The sequence below is a fragment of the Chiloscyllium punctatum genome, chromosome 28 (assembly GCF_047496795.1).
Source record: "Chiloscyllium punctatum isolate Juve2018m chromosome 28, sChiPun1.3, whole genome shotgun sequence".
NCBI lineage: Eukaryota > Metazoa > Chordata > Chondrichthyes > Orectolobiformes > Hemiscylliidae > Chiloscyllium > Chiloscyllium punctatum.
The window spans coordinates 10,701,948-10,722,879 of NC_092766.1; positions in this window are offsets into that span (position 1 = coordinate 10,701,948).

The window sequence follows — 20,932 nt, forward strand, 5'->3', positions numbered from 1 at the left end:
TTACACCCCTCTACTGGGCACTGCTCACCTGTACTTCCCTCACCTGGACACTGCTCGCCTGGACACTGCTCACCTGTACTCCCCTCACCTAGACATTGCTCACCTGTCCACCCCTCTACTGGGCACTGCTCACCTGGACACACCTTGCCTGGACACTGCTCACCTGTACTTCCCTCACCTGGACATACCTTGCCTGGACACTGCTCACCTGTACACCCCTCTACTGGGCACTGCTCACCTGGACACTGCTCACCTGTACTTCCCTCACCTGGACTCTGCTCACCTGGACACACCTCGCCTGGACACTGCTCACCTGTACTAGCCTCACCTCAACACTGCTCACCTGTACTCCCCTCACCTTGACACTTCTCACCTGTACACCCCTCCCCTGGACACTGCTCACCTGTACCCCCTGCCCCCCCCCCCCCGCCTGGACACTGCTCACCTGTACTTCCCTCACCTGGGCACTGCTCACCAGTAGTCCCCCCACCTGGGCATTGCTCACCTGTCCACCCCTCACCTGGGCACTGCTCAACTGTGCTCCCCTCACCTGGACACTGTTCACCTTTACTCCCCCCGCCTGGGCACTGCTCACCTGTACTCCCCCTGCCTGAGCACTGCTCACCTGTACACCCCTCACATGGACACTGCTCACTTGTGCACACCTCATCTTGACACTGCTCACCTGTACTCCCCTCACCTGGAAAATGCTCACTTGTACACACCTCGCCTGGACACTGCTCACCTGTACTCCCCCCGCCTGGGCATTGCTCACCTGTACACCCCTCACCTGGGCACTGTTCACCTTTACTCCCCTCGCCTGCACACTGCTCACCTGTACTTCCCCTCGCCTGGACACTGCTCACCTGTACTTCCCCTCGCCTGGACACTGCTCACCCGTACTTACCCCGCCTGGACACTGCTCACCTGTACTCCCCTCGCCTGGGCATTGATCACCTGTATACACCTTACCTAGTCACTGCTCACCTGTACTCTCCCCGCCTGGACAGTGCTCACTTGGACACACCTCGCCTGGACACTGCTCATCTGTACTCCCGTCACCTGGACACTGCTCACCTGTACACCCCCCAACTGGGCATTGCTCACCTGTACACACCTCACCTGGGAACTGCTCAACTGTAATCCCCTCACTTGGACACTGCTTACCTGTACACACCTCACCTGGACACTGCTCACCTATACTCTCCCCGCCTGGACACTGCTCACTTGGACACACCTCGCCTGAACACTGCTCACCTGTACTCCCGTCACCTGGACACTGCTCACCTGTACACACCTCACCTGGACACTGCTCACCTGTATACCCCTCGCCTGGGCACTACTCGCCTGGACACACCTCACCTGTACACCCCTCACCTGGGTATTGCTCACCTGTACACCCCTCACCTAGACATTGCTCACCTGTACACCCCTCTACTGGGCACTGTTCACCAGGACACTCCTCGTCTGGACACACCTCGCCTGGACACTGCGTGCCTGTATACCCCCCACCTGGACTCTGCTCACCTGTACTCCCCTCACCTAGACATTACTCACCTGTACACCCCTCTACTGGGCACTGCTCACCTGTACTCCCGCTGCCTGGATACGGCTCACGTGCCTCACCTGTACTTTCCTCACCTGGACACTACTCGCCTGGACACACCTCGCCTGGACACTGCTCACCTGGGCATTACTCACCTGTATTCCCCTCACCTAAACACTGCTCACCTGTACTCCCCTTACTTGGACTCTGCTCACCTGTACACCCCCCGCCTGGACATTGATCACTTGCAGACCCCTCACCTGAGCACTGCTCACCTGTACTCCCCTTGCATGGTGCTCACCTGTACTCCCCCCGCTTGGACACTGCTCACCTGCACACCTCTCACCTGGACACTGCTCACCTGTACTCCCCCTGCCTGGATACGGCTCACGTGTACTCCCCTCACCTGGACACTGCTTGCCTAGACACACCTCACTTGTACACACCTTACCTGGACACTGCTCACTTGTACTCCCCTCACCTGGACACTGCTCGCCTGGACACACCCCGCCTGGACACTACTCACCTGTACTCCACCCACCTGGACACTGCTCACCTGGACACAGCTCACCTGGGCATTACTCACCTGTACTCCCCTAACCTGGACACTGCTCACCTGTACATCCCTCACCTGGACGCTGCTCACCTGTACACTTCTCATCTGGACACTGCTCACCTGTACACACCTCACCTGGACATTGCTCACCTGTACACCCCTCACCTGGGCACTGCTCACCTGTACTCCCCTCACCTGGACACTACTCACCTGTACTCCACCCATCTGGACACTGCTCACCTGGACTCCCCTCACCTGGACACTGCTCACCTGTACATCCCTCACCTGGATGCTGCTCACCTGTACACTTCTCATCTGGACACTGCCCACCTGTACACACCTCACCTGGACATTGCTCACCTGTACACCCCTCACCTGGACACTACTCACCTGTACTCCTCTCACCTGGACACTGCTCACCTGTACTCCCCACACCTGGGCACTGCTCACCTGTACACCCCTCACCTGGGCACTGCACACCTGTACTCCCCCGTCCAGTGCACTGCTCACCTGTACTCCCCTCACCTGGACACTGCTCACCTGTACTCCCCACACCTGGGCACTGCTCACCTGTACACCCCTCCCTGGGCACAGCGCACCTGTACACCCCCCGTCTGGGCACTCCTCACCTGTACTCCCCCGTCCTGTGCACTGCTCACCTGTACTCCCCTCACCTGGACACTGCTCACGTGTACCTCCATCACCTGGGCACTGCTCACTGTACATCCCCTGCCCGGACACTGCTCACCTGTACTCCCCTGACCTGGACACCGCTCACCTGTACCTCCCTCGCCTGGGCATGCTCACTGTACACCCCGCGCCTCGACACTGCTCACCTGTAACCCCTCGCCTGGGCACTGCTCACGTTTACACTCCTCACCTGGTCACTGCTCACCTGTACTCCCCACACCTCGTCACTGCTCACCTGTACTCCCCACACCTGGACACTGCCCACCTGTACTCCCCTCACCTAGACATTGCTCACCTGTACACCCCTCTACTGGGCACTGCTCACCTGGACACACCTTGCCTGGACACTGCTCACCTGTACTTCCCTCACCTGGACACTACTCGCCTGGACACACCTCGCCTGGACACCCCTCACCTTGACACTTCTCACCTGCACACCCCTCACCTGTACCCCCCCCAACTGGTCACTGCTCACCTGTACCCCCCCCCCCTGTCTGGACACTGCTCATCTGTACTTCCCTCACCTGGGCACGGCTCACCTGGACACACCTTGCCTGGAGACTGCTCACCTGTATTCCCCTCACCTTGACACTTCTCACCTGTACTCTCCCACCTGGACACTGCTCATCTGTACCTCCCTCACCTGGACACTGCTCATCTGTACTTCCCCCACCTGGGCACGGCTCACCAATACTCCCCCCACCTGGGCATTGCTCACCTGTCCACCCCTCACCTAGCCTCACCTCAACACTGCTCACCTGTATTCCCCTCACCTTGACACTGCTCACCTGTACTCCCCCGCCTGGACACTGCTCGACTGTACACCCTTCACCTGGGCACTGCTCACCACTACTCCCCTTGCCTGGGCATTGCTCACCTGTCCACCCCTCACCTGGGCACTGCTCACCTGGACACACCTTGCCTGGAGACTGCTCACCTGTACTCCCCTCACCTTGACACTTCTCACCTGTACACCCCTCCCCTGGACACAGCTCACTTGTACCCCCCCCCGCCCCCGCCTGGACACTGCTCACCTGTACCGCCCCCCCCCCCCCCCGCCTGGACACTGCTCGCCTGTACTTCCCTCACCTGGGCACTGCTCACCTGGACACACCTTGCCTGGACACTGCTCACCTGTACTCCCCTCACCTTCACACTTCTCACCTGTACACCCCTCCCCTGGACACTGCTCACCTGTACCCCCCCCCCGCCTGGACACTGCTCACCTGTACCCCCCCCCCGCCTGGACACTGCTTGCCTGTACTTCCCTCACCTGGGCACTGCTCACCAGTAGTCCCCCCACCTGGGCATTGCTCACCTGTCCACCTGGGCACTGCTCAACTGTGCTCCCCTCACCTGGACACTGTTCACCTTTACTCCCCTCACCTGGACACTGCTCACCTGTACTCCCCTGCCTGGACACTGCTCAAATGTACTCCCTTCACCTGGGCACTGCTCACCTGTACTCCCCTGCCTGGACGCTGCTCAAATGTACTCCCTTCACCTGGGCACTGCTCACCTGTACTCCCCTCACCTGGACACTGCTCACCTGTACTCCCCTCACGAGGATACTGCTCACCTGTACTCTCCACATCTGAGCACTGCTCACCTGTACACCTCTCACTGGGGCAGTTCACACCTGTATACCCGCCGTCTGGGCACTCCTCACCTGTACTCCCCCAGCCTGTGCACTGTTCATCTGTAATCCCCTCACCTGGACACCACTCTCCTGTACCTCACTCGCCTGGGCATGATCACTGTACACCCCGCGCCTCAGCACTGCTCACCTGTATACCCCCCACCTGGACACTGCTCACCTGTAACCCCTCGCCTGGGCACTGCTCACGTTTACACTCCTCACCTGGTCACTGCTCACCTGTACTCCCCACACCTAGACATTGCTCACCTGTCCACCCCTCTACTGGGCACTGCTCACCTGTACTTCCCTCACCTGGACTCTGCTCACCTGGACACACCTCGCCTGGACACTGCTCACCTGTACTAGCCTCACCTCAACACTGCTCACCTGTACTCCCCTCACCTTGACACTTCTCACCTGTACACCCCTCCCCTGGACACTGCTCACCTGTACCCCCTCCCCCCCCGCCTGGACACTGCTCACCTGTACTTCCCTCACCTGGGCACTGCTCACCAGTAGTCCCCCCACCTGGGCATTGCTCACCTGTCCACCCCTCACCTGGGCACTGCTCAACTGTGCTCCCCTCACCTGGACACTGTTCACCTTTACTCCCCCTGCCTGAGCACTGCTCACCTGTACACCCCTCACATGGACACTGCTCACTTGTGCACACCTCATCTTGACACTGCTCACCTGTACTCCCCTCACCTGGAAAATGCTCACTTGTACACACCTCGCCTGGACACTGCTCACCTGTACTCCCCCCGCCTGGGCATTGCTCACCTGTACACCCCTCACCTGGGCACTGTTCACCTTTACTCCCCTCGCCTGCACACTGCTCACCTGTACTTCCCCTCGCCTGGACACTGCTCACCTGTACTTCCCCTCGCCTGGACACTGCTCACCCGTACTTACCCCGCCTGGACACTGCTCACCTGTACTCCCCTCGCCTGGGCATTGATCACCTGTATACACCTCACCTAGTCACTGCTTACCTGTACTCTCCCCGCCTGGACAGTGCTCACTTGGACACACCTCGCCTGGACACTGCTCATCTGTACTCCCGTCACCTGGACACTGCTCACCTGTACACCCCCCAACTGGGCATTGCTCACCTTTACACACCTCACCTGGGAACTGCTCAACTGTAATCCCCTCACTTGGACACTGCTTACCTGTACACAACTCACCTGGACACTGCTCACCTATACTCTCCCCGCCTGGACACTGCTCACTTGGACACACCTTGCCTGAACACTGCTCACCTGTACTCCCGTCACCTGGACACTGCTCACCTGTACACACCTCACCTGGACACTGCTCACCTGTACACTACTCGCCTGGACACACCTCACCTGGGCACTGCTCACTTGTACACCCCTCACCTGGGCAGTGCTCACCTGTACACCCCTCACCTAGACATTGCTCACCTGTACACCCCTCACCTGGGCACTGCTCACCAGGACACTCCTCGTCTGGACACACCTCGCCTGGACACTGCGTGCCTGTATACCCCCCACCTGGACTCTGCTCACCTGTACTCCCCTCACCTAGACATTACTCACCTGTACACCGCTCTACTGGGCACTGCTCACCTGTACTCCCGCTGCCTGGATACGGCTCACGTGCCTCACCTGTACTTTCCTCACCTGGACACTACTCGCCTGGACACACCCCGCCTGGACACTGCTCACCTGGGCATTACTCACCTGTACTCCCCTCACCTGAACACTGCTCACCTGTACTCCCCTTACTTGGACTCTGCTCACCTGTACTCCCCCCGCTTGGACACTGATCACTTGCAGACCCCTCACCTGAGCACTGCTCACCTGTACTCCCCTTGCATGGTGCTCACCTGTACTCCCCTTGCATGGTGCTCACCTGTACTCCCCCCGCTTGGACACTGCTCACCTGCACACCTCTCACCTGGACACTGCTTGCCTGCACACACCTCACTTGTACACACCTTGCCTGGACACTGCTCACTTGTACTCCCCTCACCTGGACACTGCTCGCCTGGACACACCCTGCCTGGACACTACTCACCTGTACTCCACCCACCTGGACACATCTCACCTGGCCATTACTCACCTGTACTCCCCTCACCTGGACACTGCTCACCTGTACATCCCTTACCTGGACGCTGCTCATGTGTACACTTCTCATCTGGACACAGCCCAACTGTACACACCTCACCTGGACATTGCTCACCTGTACTCCCCTCACCTGGACACTGCTCACATGTACAACTCCCGCCTGGACACTACTCACCTGTACTCCCCACACCTGGGCACTGCTCACCTATACACCCCTCACCTGGGCACTGCACACCTGTACACCCCCCACCTGGGCACTCCTCACCTGTACTCCCCCGTCCTGTGCACTGCTCACCTGTACTCCCCTCACCTGGACACTGCTCACCTGTACTCCCCATACCTGGGCACTGCTCACCTGTACACCCCCAACCTGGGCACTCCTCACCTGTACTCCCCCATCCTGTGCACTGCTCACCTGTACTCCCCTCACCTGTACACTACTCACGTGTACCTCCATCACCTGGGCACTGCTCACTGTACATCCCCTGCCCGGACACTGCTCACCTGTACTCCCCTCACCTGGACACTGCTCACCTGTACACCCCTCACCTGGACGCTGCTCACCTGTACACCCCTCTACTTGGCACTGCTCAGCTGGACACACCTTGCCTGGACACTGCTCACCTGTACTTCCCTCACCTGGACACTGTTTGCCTGGACACACCTCGCCTGGACACTGCTCACTTGTACTCCCCCCTATCTGGACACTGCTCACCTGGACTCCCCACGCCTGGACACTGCTCACCTGTACTAGCCTCACCTCAACACTGCTCTCCTGTACTCCCCTCACCTTGACACTTCTCACCTGCACACCCCTCACCTGTACCCCCCCAACTGGTCACTGCTCACCTGTACCCCCCCCCCCCACCCGTCTGGACACTGCTCATCTGTACTTCCCTCACCTGGGCACGGCTCACCTGGACACACCTTGCCTGGAGACTGCTCACCTGTATTCCCCTCACCTTGACGCTTCTCACCTGTACCTCCCCACCTGGACACTGCTCGCCTGTACCCCCCCCACCCCCATCTGGACACTGCTCATCTGTACTTCCCTCACCTGGGAACGGCTCACCAATACTCCCCCCACCTGGGCATTGCTCACCTGTCCACCCCTCACCTAGCCTCACCTCAACACTGCTCACCTGTATTCCCCTCACCTTGACACTTCTCACCTGTACCCCCTCCCCCCCTCCACCTGGACACTGCTCACCTGTACCCCCCACCACCACCACCTGGACACTGCTTATCTGTACCTCCCTCACCTGGACATTGCTCACCTGTCCACCCCTCACCTGGGCACTGCTCACCTGTACTCCCCTCACCTTGACACTTCTCACCTGTACCCCCCCCTGCCTGGGCACAGCTCACTTGTACCCCCCCACACCCTGGACACTGCTCGCCTGTACTTCCCTCACCTGGGCACTGCTCACCAGTAGTCCCCCCACCTGGGCACTGCTCAACTGTGCTCCCCTCACCTGGACACTGTTCACCTTTACTCCCCTCACCTGGACACTGCTCACCACTACTCCCCTCGCCTGGGCACTGCTCACCTGTACTCCCCCTGCCTGAGCACTGCTAAAATGTACTCCCCTCACCTGGACACTACTCACGTATACTCCCCCCGCCTGGGCGTAGCTCACCTGTACACACCTCGCCTGGACCCTGCTCACCTGTACTCCCCTCACCTGGACACTGCTCACCTGTACTCCCCACAACTGAGCACTGCTCACCTGCACACCCCTCACCTGGGCAGTGCACACCTGTACACCCCCTGCCTGGGCACTCCTCACCTGTACTCCCCCACCCTGTGCACTGCTCACCTGTACTCCCCTCACCTGTAATCCCTCGCCTGAACACTGCTCACCTGTACACCCCTCACCTGGACACTGATCTCCTGTACTCCATCGCATGGACGTTGCTCAAATGTAATCCCCTCACCTGGGCACTGCTCACCAGTACTCCCCCGACCTGGGCATTGCTCACCTGTACACCCCTCACCTGGACACTGCTCACCTGTACTCCCCCGCCTGGACACTGCTCAAATGTACTCCATCGCCTGGACGTTGCTCAAATGTACTCCCCTCACCTGGGCACTGCTCACCAGTACTCCCCCCACCTGGGCATTGCTCACCTGTACACCCCTCACCTGGACACTGCTCACCTGTACTCCCCCGCCTGGACACTGCTCAAATGTACTCCATCGCCTGGACGTTGCTCAAATGTACTCCCCTCACCTGGGCACTGCTCACCAGTACTCCCCCCACCTGGGCATTGTTCACCTGTCCACCCCTCACCTGGGCACTGCTCACCTGTACACCCCCGCCTGGACACTGCTCAAATGTACTCCCTTCACCTGGACACTGCTCACCTGTACTCCCCCGCCTGGACACTGCTCAAATGTACTCCCTTCACCTGGGCACTGCTCACCTGTACTCCCCTCACCTGGACACTGCTCACCTGTACTCTCCACACCTGAGCACTGCTCACCTGTACACCTCTCACTGGGGCAGTTCACACCTGTATACCCGCCGTCTGGGCACTCCTCACCTGATCTCCCCCAGCCTGTGCACTGCTTGCCTGTACTTCCCTCACCTGGGCACTGCTCACCAGTAGTCCCCCCACCTGGGCATTGCTCACCTGTCCACCTGGGCACTGCTCAACTGTGCTCCCCTCACCTGGACACTGTTCACCTTTACTCCCCTCACCTGGACACTGCTCACCTGTACTCCCCCGCCTGGACACTGCTCGACTGTACACCCCCCGCCTGGACACTGCTCACCTGTACTCCCCTGCCTGGACACTGCTCAAATGTACTCCCTTCACCTGGGCACTGCTCACCTGTACTCCCCTGCCTGGACACTGCTCAAATGTACTCCCTTCACCTGGGCACTGCTCACCTGTACTCCCCTCACCAGGATACTGCTCACCTGTACTCTCCACATCTGAGCACTGCTCACCTGTACACCTCTCACTGGGGCAGTTCACAACTGTATACCCGCCGTCTGGGCACTCCTCACCTGTACTCCCCCAGCCTGTGCACTGCTCACCTGTAATCCCCTCACCTGGACACCACTCACCTGTACCTCACTCGCCTGGGCATGATCACTGTACACCCCGCACCTCAGCACTGCTCACCTGTATACCCCCCACCTGGACACTGCTCACCTGTATACCCCCCACCTGGACACTGCTCACCTGTAACCCCTCGCCTGGGCACTGCTCACATTTACACTCCTCACCTGGTCACTGCTCACCTGTAATCCCCTCACCTGGACACCACTCACCTGTACCTCACTCGCCTGGGCATGATCACTGTACACCCCGCACCTCAGCACTGCTCACCTGTACACCCCCCACCTGGACACTGCTCACCTGTAACCCCTTGCCTGGGCATTGCTCACGTTTACACTCCTCACCTGGTCACTGCTCACCTGTACTCCCCACACCTAGACATTGCTCACCTGTCCACCCCTCTACTGGGCACTGCTCACCTGTACTTCCCTCACCTGGACACTGCTCGCCTGGACACTGCTCACCTGTACTCCCCTCACCTAGACATTGCTCACCTGTCCACCCCTCTACTGGGTACTGCTCACCTGGACACACCTTGCCTGGACACTGCTCACCTGTACTTCCCTCACCTGGACATACCTTGCCTGGACACTGCTCACCTGTACACCCCTCTACTGGGCACTGCTCACCTGGACACACCTTGCCTGGACACTGCTCACCTGGACTCCCACGCCTGGACACTGCTCACCTGTACTAGCCTCACCTCAACACTGCTCACCTGTACACCCCTCCCCTGGACACTGCTCACCTGTACCCCCTCCCCCCCTCCACCTGGACACTGCTCACCTGTACTTCCCTCACCTGGGCACTGATCACCAGTAGTCCCCCCACCTGGACACTGCTCACCTGTACTTCCCTCACCTGGGCACTGATCACCAGTAGTCCCCCCACCTGGGCATTGCTCACCTGTCCACCACTCACCTGGGCACTGCTCAACTGTGCTCCCCTCACCTGGACACTGTTCACCTGTACTCCCCCTGCCTGAGCACTGCTCAAATGTACTCTCTTCACCTGGACACTACTCACCTATACTCCCCCCGCCTGGGCATTGCTCATCTGTACTCCCACCGCCTGGGCATAGCTCACCTGTACACACCTCGACTGGACCCTGCTCACCTGTACTCCCCTCACCTGGACCCTGCTCACCTGTACTCCCCTCACCTGGACACTGCTCACCTGTACTCCCCACAACTGGGCACTGCTCACCTGTACACCCCTCACCAGGGCAGTGCACACCTGTACACCCCCTGCCTGGGCACTCCTCACCTGTACTCCCCCACCCTGTGCACTGCTCACCTGTACTCCCCTCACCTGGACACTGCTCAACTTTAAACCCCTCACCTGGACACTGCTCACCTGTACACCCCTCGCCTGGACATTGCTCCCTTGTACACACCTCGCCTGGACACTGCTCGTCTGAACACACCTCGCCTGTACCCTCCCTGCCTGGATACTGCTCACCTGTACTCCCCTCACCTGAACACTACTCACATGTACTCCACCCACCTGGACACTGCTCACCTGGACACAGCTCACCTGGGCATTACTCACCTGTGCTCCTCTCACCCAGACACTGCTCACCTGTACTCCCCTCACCTGGACACTGCTCACCTGTACTCTCCACACCTGTGCACTACTCACCTGTACTCCCCTCACATGGACACTGCTCACCTGTACTCCCATCAACTGGACACTGCTCACCTGTACTCCCCTCAATTGGATGCTGCTCTCCTGGACACACCTCGCCTGGACACAGCTCAGCTGGGCACTGCTCACCTGGACTCCCCTCTCCTGGACACTGCTCACCTGTACACCCCTCCACTGGGCACTGCTCGCCTGGACACTGCTCGCCTGTACTCCACCCACCTGGACACTGCTCACCTGGGCATTACTCACCTGTACTCCCCTCACCTGGACACTGCTCACCTGTACATCCCTCACCTGGACGCTGCTCACCTGTACACTTCTCATCTGGACACTGCCCACCTGTACACACCTCACCTGGACATTGCTCACCTGTACACCCCTCACCTGGGCACTGCTCACCTGTACACCCCTCACCTGGACACTGCTCATCTGTACTCCCCTCACCCGGACACTGCTCACCTGGGCATTATTTCACCTGTACTCTCACCTGGACACTGCTCACCCGGACACTACTCACCTGTACTCCCCTCACCTGGACACTACTCACCTGTACTCCCCTCACCTGGACACTACTCACCTATACTCCTCTCACCTAGACACTGCTCACATGTCCACCCCTCGCCTGGGCACTGCTCACCTGTACATCCCTCAACTGGGCACTGTTCACCTGTACACCTCCCACCTGGATACTGCTCACCTGTACTCCCCTCACCTGAACACAGCTCACCTATACACCCACCGCCTGGACACTTCCCACCTGTACTCCCCTCACCTGGGCACTGCTCACCTGTACTCCCCCAGCCTGGACACTGCTCACCTTTACTCCCCTCACCTGGACACTGCTCCCTGTACCTCCCTCGCCTGGGCACTGCTCACTGTACACCCCCCGTCTGGGCACTGCTCATCTGAACACACCTCACCTGTACTCTCCCCACCTGGACACTGCTCACCTGGACACAGCTCACCTGGCCATTACTCACCTGTACTCCCCTCACCTGGACACTGCTCACCTGCACACCCCTCACCTGGACACTGCTCATCTGTACTCCCCTCACCCAGAGACTGCTTACCTGTACTCCCCTCACCTGGACACTGTTCACCTGTACTCCACCCACCTGGAGACTGCTCACCTGGACACAGCTCACTTGGGCATTACTCACCTGTACTCCCCTCACCTGGACACTGCTCACATGTACTCCCCTCACCTAGACAGTGCTCACATGTCCACCCCATGCCTGGACACTGCTCACCTGTACTCCCCACACCTGGGCACTGCTCACCTGTACATCCCTCACCTGGGCACTATTCACCTGTACACCTCCCACCTGGACACTGCTCACCTGTACTCCCCTCACCTGGACACAGCCCACCTGTACTGCCCCTGCCTGAGCACTGCTCACCTGTACTCCCCTCACCTGGACACTGCTCACCTGTACTGGCCTCGCCTGGGCATTACTCACCTGTACTCCCCTCACCTGGACACTGCTCACCTCTACTCCTGTTACCTGGGCACTGCTCACCTGTACTCCCCTTACCTGGGCACTGCTCACCTCTACTCCCGTTACCTGGGCACTGCTCACCTCTACTCCCTTTACCTGGGCACTGCTCAACTGTACTCCTCCCGCCTGGGCATTGCTCACCTGTACACACCTCACCTGGACACTGCTCACTTGTACACACCTTGCCTGGACCCTGCACACCTGCACTCCCCTCACCTGTACACCCCTCACCTGGACACTGCTCACCTGTACTCCCCTCACCTGGACACTGGGGTGGTGGGGTAGTGTGGAGGTTGGGAATTGGGATATTAGACCATACCAGCCGGAAATGTATTTGTGCTTTTGAGACTGACTGACCACCAGGTTGACAGAATCTCAGCCACTTGCAGTGGGGCTGTCAATACTGGGGCTAAATCAACCTCTTCTCCCCCCGCCCCCCCCACCACCCCCAGCACTATTTGAGCCACGCCCGGTTGACTTGCCCAATGCATCCAGTAGTTTAAATGCTCTTGTACCGTTTCTTAGCTGCTACTGAATAGGTTCTGCCATCTGGGTACATTGCCCTGCTCCAGCCACAGTGTCAGCGCCGTCATGTTATCGTTAATCATCTCTTGAGTGTATGGGAACATCTCTCAGAGGCAGGTTCGCCACACTTGGAGCAAGGTGTACTCTCCGTGTAAGATAAACTCTCGGTGTTTTCAGAGAGAGTTCTGCTGGAGCTCATGGTAGCACAGTGGCTCAGCGGTTAGCACTGCTGCCTCATGGTGCCAGTGACCCGGGTTAAATTCCCGTCACAGGACGACTGTGTGGAGTTTGCATATTCTCCCTGTTTCTGTGTGGGTTTCTGGTTTCCTCCCACAGTCCAAAAATGTGCAGGTTAGGGTGGATTGGCCATGCTAAATTACCCTGTAGTTCTCAGGGATGTGCAGGTTAGGGTGGATTGGCCATGCTAAATTGTCCCATAGTGCCCAGGGATCTGTAGGTTAGGGTGGATTGGCCATACTAAATTGCCCCGTAGTGCCCAGGGATGTGCAGGTTAGGGTGGATTGGCCATGCTAAATTGTCCCATAGTGCCCCGGGATGTCCAGGTTAGGGTGGATTGGCCTTGCCTAACTGTCCTGTAGTGTCCAGGAATGTGTAGGTTAGGATGGATTGGCCATGCTAAATTGTCCCCTAGTGCCCCGGGATGTCCAGGTTAGGGTGGATTGGCTATGCTAAATTGTGCCATAGTGCCCAGGGATGTGCAGGTTAGGGTGGATTGGCCATGTTAAATTGTCCCATAGTGCCCAGGGATGTGCAGGTTAGGGTGGATTGGCCATGCTAAATTGTCCCATAGTGCCCAGGGATCTGTAGGTTAGGGTGGATTGGCCATACTAAATTGCCCCGTAGTGCCCAGGGATGTGCAGGTTAGGGTGGATTGGCCATGCTAAATTGTCCCATAGTGCCCCGGGATGTCCAGGTTAGGGTGGATTGGCTATGCTAAATTGTGCCATAGTGCCCAGGGATGTGCAGGTTCGGCACATTCGTCAGGGATAATGTAGAGTAATAGCGTATGAGTCTGGGTGGGTTATTCTTCAGAGGGTCAGTGTGGATTTGTCGGACCTAATGGCCTGTTTCCACTCTGTACGGGATTCTATGAAGCTGGTGGAACTACAGGATTGGCAGCAAAACAAAGAGACGGGAAACGGAAGACAGCGAAGGATTGTAGAGAAAGGGAGACCAGCCTGGGAGTCAATGAGGGGACTGGAGGCTTTGAGTTATGAAAGAGACGCTGGAACTTCCTCTCCCCCTGGAACGTAGGTGGCAGACAGGTGATGACTGTGTTCACACATTGGCGAACAGAGAAACCTATGAGTGCAGGTACTTAATTCCTTGCCAGCGGCACCATGGGTCGACAGAGTGAAGGCAGTGTTTGACATGCTAGCCTTCATTGCTCAGACCAGCGGTTACAGGGGTTGAGAGGTCATGTTGCGGCTATTCAGGACGTTGGTGAGGCTGCTTTCGGGAATACCACCTCACCTTCCACCTCGACAGCCTGCTACCCCATGGCCTCAAGGTGGAATTCCATTCCAAAATCTCCCCAGTCCCTCCCCCCCCCCCACCTCCCCAGATGTAACCATCCGACTCAGTTCCACCCTCTTGACCATCTTCCTGCCCACCCATCCACCCCACCATCCCATCACAAATAGCTCCTGCCTGCACCCACCTACATGTCCCTGCCCCCCCCCCACGTTTATTTTCCGTCCCCTTCCCCCTCTCCCCAGTCCTGATGAAGTGTTGTCTTGCTCCTCAGATGCTGCCTGACCTGTTGTGCTTTTTCCTGCACCACACTTTTATCAAGTTAAAAAATCACCCAACACCAGGTTATAGGCCAACAGGTTTATTTGGAAGCACTAGCTTTCGGAACACTGCTCCTTCATCAGGTCATGAAAGCTAGTGCTTCCAAATAAACCAGGATGGCCATGTTGGACTAGAACCTGGTGGTGTGTGATTTTTAACTTTGTCCACCCCAGCCCAACACCAGCACCAGCACATCCCAAATCATGACACTTTATCAACACATGACTTCTCCAGCATCTGCATTCCTCACCATCTCCTGTATTATGCATGGCAATTGTGGTCTCCCTGCTGTAGAAAGGCTATTGTCAAACTTGAAAAAGTTCAGAAAAGAGTTTCAGAATTGCAGGGTGTGAGCTGCAGGGAGAGGCTGAATAGACTGGGGCTGTTTTCCCTGGAGCGTCAGGGGCCTAGGGGTACCTTATCGAGGTTTTTAAAATTATGAGGGGGCATGGATAGGGTAAATAGACAAGGTTTTTTTTTTCCCTGGGGTGAGGGAGTCTATAACCAGAAGGTTTAGGGTGAGAGGGGAAAGATTTAAAAGGGACCCAAGGGGGGTAACTTTTTCACACAGAGGGTGGTAAGTGTATGGAATGAGCTGCCAGAGGGATGAGGTGAAAGAGGCAGGGTAGGTTGAGAAGAGTTCAGTAAAGCAAACGGGATGCCGGGATTTACAAATAGGGACAAACACACAGAGAAAGAGATGAGGTGGTGAACCTTCTTAGAAGAGACTCACGAGAAACTTGCATTATTACAAACTTCAGATCTTCATAACTTCACCAGCTGTTCAGTTTGTCAAACAGTAAGGACTGTGCCTAAAAATTAATTGTTTCCCTGAGGGGGAAAGGGACACACAGAAATGGTCCTGAAAGCAACTTGCTGAAGCACTGTACCTGGGAATGGAATGGAACGGAATCGCAATTTATTGTCACGGGTGTTTTCACAAAAACGTACAGTTGATATCTTTTACAGGACCACATCTAAATTAATGACAGAATGGATAAAAAAAATTGCATCACAGTTTCAATAAGGGCTCCTGGGTTCGGGGTTATGCTGGGAAACCGGACCGAGACCAGACTGCCCAGCCATGCCAACACGAGATCTCCATGCCAGACTGCTGGAATACCCAAAATCTGCCAGAGGAAACCTCCAAGATCGGGGAGGAGGCCAGAAAGGGAGGTGGGAGGGTAGAGATGGAGGAGAGGGAAGGGAAAGGGTTGGAGGGGGTGAGGTTGAGGGTGGGGAGAAAGAAGGGGAGAGGGGAGAAATGGAGAAAGGTTCCCTATTGGCAGAGGGGATGGAGAGCCAGAGGGAGACAGACTGAAGGCGATTGCTGGAAGAGGCAAGGGAAGATGGAAGAGGGAAGCGTTATCACTGATCTGGGGTGGGTGGGGTTAGGAGCCGGAATGGGGGGAGTTTCGGAGCAGGAAAGCACCAAACCAAAGGGCATCCCTGTTGAGCATGATTCATGACAAGCGAGTGAGGGACAGGAGAGATTCCGTCAGGGCTGTCGAAAAGGGAACCAAAAGGAAAAGATAATATAGCAGGGTCACCAGGAAACGGACTGGAGGAGTGGGCTGGACAGACCCCTGCCAATTGGTCTCCCCTACATCTCCCTGCACCATCCATACCAACCTCTCTCACAGCAGGATCCGGGCAGCTTCCCAAATCAACTTTCGCCTGCTAGAAGGATTCTCCCATCGGGTACTGGGGGGAGACACCTCACCCCACCCCCCCCTCGAGTTTGGATCTGAGCGCTTGGGCACACAGCCCTGGCTCCCTCCATACCTGGTCAATCCTCTTCTGGGGTTGGCGACCTGCCAACAGTGGGCAGTGGAGGTGCCCAGCGTGGTGATGGGGCAGAGAGACTGGCAGGAAACCAGGCACAGGGGGGTGGTGAACACCAGCATTCCAATAGAAAAAAAATGAACTGGAAAGTGAGATCACCCACCCAGACACACAAATAGAAAGCAGGGACAGAACACTAGGCTGACTGACGATGTCATCGCGCAGGGTGATGAAACGTCTGAGAACAAACCTGCTAGCTCAGTGAGCGAACGTACAACCCGAACTACAAATCTTCTCAAAAATCGCAGCAACATTCCCGCTCCAGTGAGCTCATGTTGACTATCGTCCAGAGCGTGGTGCTGGAAAAGCACAGCAGGCCAGGCAGCATCCGTGGAGCAGCAGTATCAATGCTTATATCTCAGTCCCGACAAAAGTCTTTATGCCCGAAAGTCTTTATGCCCAGCAGCTCAGGCAGCATCCGAGGAGCAGGAGAATCGGTTCTCCTGCTCCTCGGATGCTGCCTGAGCTGCTGTGCTTTTCCAGCACCACACTCTCGACTCTGATCTCCAGCATCTGCAGTCCTCACTGTCTCCCAATATTGAATAATTGGACTGGGATGGCAGGACTTGACCTATGGGGACTGAATCGCTTAGGACCATAGTCACTGGGAACTCTGAAGAATGAACAGGGGCAACTCAGAAACCTAAAAAGATATAGTCCTGTTAAAATTTCATAATTCATTCACAGGGTGAGTTTGAGTCACTGCTGGATAGACTGGGATGTTTTTCCCCTTGGTATGTAGGGGACTGAGGGATGACCTTATCGGGGTCGATAAAACTGCCAGGGGCATGGATAAGGTAGATCACCAATATCATTCCCCCGAGGGTAGGGGAGTCTGAAACTGGAGAGCATAGGTTTAGGGTTTAAAAGGGTCCAGAGGAGCAAGTTTTCTTCCCCCCCTCCCCCTCCCCCTCCCACCACTCAGATGGTGGCGAGTGTCCAGCTGCCAGAGGTGGAGGGAGTTACAATTTTGTCATTGAAGAAACATTTGGATGGGGACATGGATGGATAGATAGGGAGGGATGCGGACAAAACACATAGGCAAATGGGACCAGATTAATTGTGAAAACTGGGCATTGGCAAATAGTACCAAAGGGTGCTGGCTAGACCAGCATTTATTGTGCAGAGGGCAGTCAAGAGACCAGAGGAGTCTGGAGTCACATGTAGGCCAGACCAGATAAGGATGGCAATTTCCTTCCCTCAAGGACATTAGTGGAGTTTTCTGACAATCTACAATGGATTCACATCCTTAAGCTCTTCATTCCAGAATTTTTTTTAAAAATGAATGGAATTCAAATTCCCACCCTCTGCCACAGCTGGATTTGAACCCAGGTTCCTATCTGAGGCTCTGGATTAACAGTCAAGAAATAATACCACTAGGCCATTCGCCTCCCCACTAGACCGGTTCGGGGATGTTCCCGATGACCTGGGGGTCACAGGCTAAAGAATCATAGACTCCCTACAGTGTGGAAACAGGTCATTCAGCCAACAGGTCCTCACCGACCTTCCAAAGAACATCCCACCCAGACCCATTCCTGACTAATGCACCTAACCTGCACATCCCTGGGCACTACGGGACAATTTAGCATGGCCAATCCACTCTAACCTGCACATCCCTGGGCACTATGGGACAATTTAGCATGGCCAACCCACCCCTAACCTGCACATCCCTGGGCACTATGGGACAATTTAGCATGGCCAATCCACCCTAACCTGCACATCCCTGGGCACGATGGGACAATTTAGCATGGCCAATCCACCCTAACCTGCACATCTTTGAACTGTGAGCAGAACTACAGTTAGGCTTTAGTGTGGGGGTTTAAAAAAAACGAACTGTGTGCAGAAACCCACGCAGTCATGGAGGAACATGCAAACTCCACACACAGTCGCCCCGAGGCTGGAATCAAACCTGGGTCCTTGGCGCTGTGAGGCAGCAGTGCTAACCACTGAGACTCCATCCTCAGAGTGGGACGGAGATGAGGAGAAATGTCTTCACCCACAGAGTGGGGAGAGACTGTGGGATTCTCTGCCACAGAAAAGCAGAGTCATTGAACGTTTGAGAGAAGGAGTCAGATACAGATTGCAGAGACACGTAGACTGACACTCTGACGGACACTGGGACTGACCACAGCAAGGAGCAGAAACGGAACCAAATACATTCCAGCAGCGATTCACAGGAGGCTCCAAAGTACTGAAGATGTCACCTAGACAGAGGGACGAAACGTCTGTACACCAGCCTCCAGCTCAGTGAACATATCCACAACTACGGTAACTGGTTCCTGAGCTACAAACCATCACTAAAACCTTGAACAGATCTCTGGGCGAAAGGAGTCAGAGATGTATAGCATGGAAACAGACCTTTCGGTCCAACCGTCCATGCCGACCCAGTAATCCCAACACAATCTTGTCCCACTTGCCAGCACCCGGCCCATATCCCTCCAAACCCTTCCTATTCATATACCCATCCAGGTGCCTTTTAAATGTTCGCATTGTACCAGCCTCCACCACTTCCTCTGGCAGCTCATTCCATATCCTCTGTATGAAAAACGTGCTCCTCATGTCCCTTTAAATCTTTCCTCTCTCACCCCAAACCTATGCCCTCCAGTTCTGGACTCTGTTACTCCAGGGAAAGGACCTTATCTATTTACCCTATCCATGACCCCTCATGATTTTATAAACCTCTATAAGGTCACCCCTCAGCCTCCGACGCTCCAGGGAAAACAGTCCCAGATTTGAGTGTTGCTGGAAAAGCACAGCAGGTCAGGCAGCATCAGAGGAGCAGGAAAAAATTGACGTTTCAGGCAAAAAGCCGTTCATTAGGAATTTCCTGCTCCTCGGATGCTGCTATGCTTTTCAGCACCACTCTAACCTAGACTCTGACCTCTAGCTTCTGCAGTCCTCACTTTCGCCTGGAAAAACAGCCCCAGCCTATTCAGCCTCTCCTTATAGCTCAAACCCTCTAACGTTCTTTTCTGAACCCTCACAACATCCTCCAGAATTGCAGCCAACGTTCCAAAAGTGGCTGAAGCTGGAAGGATGGAGGACAAATGCCTCTTCCGGTTTTCCCACTGCATGAGGCAGTGCGTAGGAACGATTTGTGGGTGTGCTGTGGCCTATGTAAGGTTGGAAACACAGTCAGCTGAGGTCAGAGCAAGGGCAAAGGTGGAACCGTCAGTCCCAGAGCGGGACGCGCCTTCAAAACCTCATGCGGTCTGGCACAGAATGCCACGGGTCACACGATGAAGAGAGAGCGCAAGCTCAAACCATGGCCCTTGAGAGTGGTAGCCAGGGGCACACACGGGGCCGATCTGCAAGTTGCGCCCAATGGTCATGCAGTGGCAAAGGGCCAGGCCATCACAGGCAACAGTAGAAACACACCATCTGCCAGCCCATGGCTAGGTGCCTGGCATCGTATGGGCACAAGGCACTGCCCAATTGTGTTGGGTGGGCACAGGACATCTGTGCCTCAGAGCCGACAGGCAACATTCAGGTGGCGAAAATTGGAACAGTTAACTATTAGTGGTCAAACAATTCATCAACTTGTCAAGTATTTCAACAGGTTGAGCAACAGCCTATTTCACCTGTGTTGGAAGAACAATGTGGTGGTACCAGTGTTGGACTGGGGTGGACAAGGTCAGAGGTCACATGACACCTGGTTGAGGGGTGACCTTATAGAGGTTTACAGAGGACAGCATGGTGGCTCAGTGGTTAGCACTGCTGCCTCATGGCACCAGGAACCTGGGTTCGATTCCAGCCTCGGGGTGACTGTCTGGATGAAGATTGTACATCCTTTCCCTTCCCCTCCCCTCTCCCCCTCTTTCCCTTCCCCTCCCCCTCTTTCCCTTCCCCTTCCCCTCTCCCCCTCCCCCTCTTTCCCTTCCCCTTCCCCTCCCCCTCCCCCTCCCTCCCTCCCCCCCCCCTCCCCCTCCAAGTAAGCTTCGAAACACACGTGACAAAAGAGTGTTTATTAACAGGCTCGCTACAATTTGCAGACGCAAGCGA